The following is a 5,399-nucleotide window of genomic DNA, read 5'->3' as shown; positions in this document are numbered from 1 at the left end:
AGGATAGGAGGAAGAACAAAACAGAGACAAGATCATTTACTCAAACATTTAAGGATACCTAGGTTATGGCAGCTGCCACTGGCAAAAGGGGTATTTCAGAGGAAAGCAAAACCTAGACTCAGGACTGAGTCTGCATACAAGAAAAGTTCAATGACTCTTCCTGCCTACACTGCAGTTACAGAAAGCAGCAGGTAAGCGTCATTATGGTGTGGAGGAGTTCTGGTCATGTTGTTCTGTTCTCAGAATCCTGGAGCAAACTCAATGACCATACTGCGCTACTTCTAGCGCCACTTAGCTCAATCCCCTCAAGTAACAGCAGTCAGGAACAATTTCAGTGAAGTCAATGGATACATTGCATTAGAGCTGAGTGGTAAGTTCAGAGCAGACAAACATATGTTGAAGAATGGAAACTTGTGAGGGAAGTATCACAGAAACCAGCAGCCTGGTCCAAGTCAAGGACTATTTTCTAATTTGATAGCAGAGGCCTGACATGGGGTTCATAGGTAAAACAGAACAGCTAACAGTATTACCTTCCTTCACTCTGCATGTTACAGCCTGAGGGTGCTACCACCACTGCTTATTTAATATATTGACAGTTTTCCAGAAAATTCCTCTCCCCCATACAGAACTCGCTGCTCTAGAACTAATGGGGTCTTAAAAAACCTGACCTTTTTCTTAATACACAGAATGTACAGTTTAAGTGCTTTGAAGCTTGTCATTTTGACGTGAGAAAAGGAGGGAGAGGTGACAAGGAAGAAAGAGCTGTAAGAGTCACTGAGGTCATGGAGAAGCATATCAGGACACATTCAGCTGATGCGGCCACAGATTACCCATATAAAAATGCTGTTAGTGCTATTATTTTGCCTGATGGCTATGCCAAAGGGAGATTTTAATGCAAAAGAACAAGACTGTGGAAGAGAGACATGACATATAGACCATTCCTACCCTGTGTGCACAGTGAGGCCAACAGTAGTATCTTTTTTGACTTTGGTAGAATTGAGATCGTCAATAGCGTTGGAATTCAGATAAAGTGGGGGATTAGGTGGGAGGAAGAACATGCACACGATTAAAAATTTCCAGTGAAACACAAGGCTAGATCGAGAGTCTCCTGTCCCTTTCTCTACCCAGGCTAGAGCTTGTGGAGCAAAATAGGAAAGAGTGCCTTAGATGCAACTGATATTGATAGACTGTAAAAATAATTACTACAATTAACAGAGGCACTTCCCTAGCTGGCCGGCAAAAACTGAATTCGGTATTTTCTTCTTGTGTAACTGAATAAAATTTTTAAAGCAAAATCTCACTCCAGAAATGCAAAACCCATCATCTGCTACAGTGAAAATAGCAAAACAGAAAATCATTTATACAATAAAAAGCTCCCTAAAGGAAGACACTGCTAAACTGAGCTGCTGTGGGAAGCAGAGGCAGACGTTGCGCTCTCATTTAGAAGTACTGGATGTGGAAACAATGACAATTAAAGGAATGAACTCAAAGAAGTGATGGACTCTTCCCTGTCCTCCCCAATGATACAAGAGCAGCAGAAACTGCATTTCTCAGGAGACAGGTATCCAGCTACTTGCTATTCTGTAGTGTTTAAAAAAACAATATCTCCTGGAACAATTTTATTTTCAAATGTCTAGAACTGCTTTGCTACTCTTTCCCCTCTTCCATGAGCAGCTGGATGCCAGTTAACTGCTAGTAGCTACTATCCAAGGCTTGCTGAACTAAAAGAAACTACATGCAGTGTCCGGATCTTGCTCACAAAGACAGATATGCAGCACAGTTCCATTGACTAGACAGCCAGGACTTGCATGGTGTGAACCAATAAGAAACACAATCCAGGTAAGTGTTGCCAAGGCAGATGTGCCAACACCTAAAAGGGCCATAATGAGAACAAGAGCTCCCACTGCAAAGACACCAACTGTGGGGAAGTTCACTAGCAAAACTGTAGTCTGCGGGTAGTTACTAAGCCTTGGGCTTTAAAATGTTGCCAGAAAAAGAGATAGTTGTCACAGGGTAAATCCATGAGGCTACATTTTAATCTCACCTCTTTGCATCCAAATGAAGTCCTTCTGGATTTAAACCAGTGGCAGGGAGAGCATAATCTGCATGAGAACAACTATTTCTACTAGAAGAGCCAGCAGGAACCATTTCAGTCACTCCTGGCCCATCTGGGGCATTCAGTGCTTTTTGGCCTCCAATAGTTTCTTTTCCAAATGTGCTAGGAAAGCTTCCTAGGCCCTGTCATCTACTGAGCTAAAAACTTCCAGCACTCCCTGAGGCTCAGTTAAACTGAGTACAGAACTGAACACAGATTTTTAGATGGCTCAAACGCTATAGACCTGAGTACTATTCTTCCCAGTGGATAGTTTTATAACATGACTCAGGAACTCATGAGGAATTGCTCAAAACCATGCAAGATATTATTAGCATGGATCACAGCTGGAAACCTCCTTTAACCATGACTTTTTTTTTACTTTGAGATTCTTCACTGGTGCTCTATTTTCAAGAGAGCAGAGAGTTTTTGAGTGATCTTGGAAAACTGCAGTATTTGACAGGAAACAGATTCTCCAGGATTTTTTTCCTCAAAAAAAGTAAACCACACAAATCCACTTCTCATTATAATGGTCCTTCAATTTCAGAGAAGTTTCAAGACTGTTCAAAAAAAATCAGACACTGAGAAATCACTCTGACAGCTCTAAAAGCAATTAAACGTTATCTTGGTAGAAGCAACCTTCATTGGCAAGGTAAACTGTTTTCCTACCAGTCTTTGGAGATATTCTATAAGTAGTACATAAAGAACCATTAAAAATTCTCTTACACTGTTAACATAGATTTTGTAAGACCAGCAAAGCAAAAAGAAAACCATAAAATGCCATTAGATTAGAGCATTACCAGAAGCTCTGCAGATAGCTACAAAAGTCACAAGCCTTGCATATCCATGCATAATACAATCAGCTCTGCAATAAGCAGCATACAGTTAAGAGTACTGTACTTGGATATGCACTTGGTTTGCTCTCCATAAGGAGGTAGAAGGCAAAAACAGAGCTATTACATCCTTTCTTCTGTTTATTGAAAAAAGTAGACTTATGTTGTTTCTGGATTATAAAGGCCCAAGCAAACAAAAATCCAAGACACCAAATAAAAACCCATCGATCTTCCGGACACTGAAATGGTTCAGAAATCAAAATGTGACCCACTTCAAGACTGGTGTAGTGGTTATAAAAACTGGTTAAATAAATGCTTTTCCATTAGTATTTTTCTGAATACGTCTTTGTTTCTGACTGCCATGAAAGAAGGTTCCTCAGATAGATAGACTGTCTTGGCAATGAAGTTAGTCCTTAAAAACAGTATAAATTTGATGTTAAATTAAATAATACAGAGAAGTGGAAAGAAGCGTTGTTCAATGGACAATTGGGTTTGCAGTGTGCAAGTTGCAGTTGCTGATTCAGAGTATCTACACAGCAATTACAATTTTGCTTGTAGCTGAGCATAGACATATTAGAGGGGCTGTGCCAAACTACTGGCATTACCAGCACTGCTACCTGCCAGCTTGTTTGACATCTTTCCTGTACTGCAGACACAGCTATGATTGCAAGAGAGAAGCATGCTGCACAACATTGTATTTACACTTACCATTTATGTCTGGTCCACAGCATAGATGCAAATCTTGGACTGTCTCTGAATCTCACATGTGGCTTTCCACGCCCAGTTTAGACTAGTACTTATTGTTCTGATTTTATAACTCACTTCAGTTTGGAAGGATCACTCATTTTTTTCCTTGCAAAGTTAGGTTTGCCCACATGAATTTTCCTCACCCTCAAACGCAGTTGTGAAAAAACACTGTGTAAAGGAAATGCATCACCCCAAACAAGCTGCAGAACTGTGGTAGCCCTCTTTCTTTGAATGGTACCTTTAAAACCTGTTCAGTTCAATTTGTGTATCTGCAGACAGCAAATGCACATTACCTACCTCCCTGGAGATTTAGCTTTTCTTTTGTCTTTATTGTTCTCATAGTGAGACTAAAAGCTTGCTTCTCTTTTCTGCGTAAAAAGAAACCACATAAACCTCATTGTGCCCTGAAACTACCTAAACTTTTGCATTCAGTAGCCTTCCCCTAATAAAAATATTAATGAAGTTCACTTTCAGCACCTGTGTTTAATTCTCTCACTTTGTCACATCTGACTTTTTTTTCCTCTAAATCCATCCTTTTCTGCCTATTCATAAATGAAAAGAACAGGGTTCCTGTGAGAGCTGTCCTTTGTAAAAGATGACAGTTTTCTGACTTACTACTGTTCCAGCAGATGAGCTGGTTTGTTTTTACTTCAGTGCTTTTAGCTTATAAACCTGAGAGAAAAAGAGAGACTGTGGGCATCTAATCAAGAACTGCCAAATTAGCTACACTGCTATTAAAGAGAGAAGAAACTTCAAAATGTAGCACCATCCTCTTTCACACAAAGAAGCTTTAGCATTTAGCTATCCTGTTAATGTTAAGATACAGGCAACTGTCCCTATGTACCCGTGTGTATGTGTAGGATTAAATCAGAAAGGCTTATTCCTGCATAGGAAGGTAATTTGATAAAAGGCAATCTGTTTCTATTTTAATCAGATTAATTATTAATTGCACAACTATCAGTTTATGAGACAAATTTATTTTTCCACTGAGCCACTGATTTTGCTCTACTGGTACGAAAAGCTGTGCATGCAGAGAGGTTTAGAAGTGCTGTTTTGAGAAGAACAGTCTATTCTTCAGTTCCTAAATTATCCTCTACCCCTATCAGTCTTGGAAGTTGTACTTATCCGCATTTTAAAATTGCATTTGTCATCCTCATGAACACTTTTCTCATTACATGTGAGGATACACAATTTCAGAAGCTTATGGTCATCGGGGGATTGGCATGTGGTGTTATATTAATAGACTGCTCTGGAAACAGTTCTGTTCATGTGGGTATGGGCAATCTCACAAGTAGTGCTGCCTTTCAAGTTGCAGCAAGTTACAGCATAGGGATCATGCATAATTGTTTTCACAAAAATCGGTAGAAGGAAAGAATTAGAGCAGCCTTACTAATATAAGAGCTAAAGGCGACATGTTCCCAAGGTGCAAAAAGGAAAGTAATGCTAACTCGAGAGAACACTTCACTCGAAAGTAAAGGCTGAGAAAGAAATAATCATTCTTTTCTCCCGACCATCAAAAATTAAACTGCTGACTGTTTTTGAGAGGAAAAGAAGGCAGTGAAAACCCTTTCTCTGTTTATTCCCAACAGAGGGCAGCAAGAAGATGCTTCCCTTGCTCAAAGAGCTCTCTTTGACCCTCCCAACACACACAAATCCCTCTTGGGGTGTGAGCAAGCTTGTCTTTCAGCTTTATTCTTTGGCTTTAAAGCTAATGTTACCAAAAGGAC

Source organism: Buteo buteo, chromosome 13 (genome assembly GCF_964188355.1).
Source record: "Buteo buteo chromosome 13, bButBut1.hap1.1, whole genome shotgun sequence".
Taxonomy (NCBI): Eukaryota; Metazoa; Chordata; class Aves; order Accipitriformes; family Accipitridae; genus Buteo; species Buteo buteo.
Note: the sequence above shows the minus strand (reverse complement) of the source record.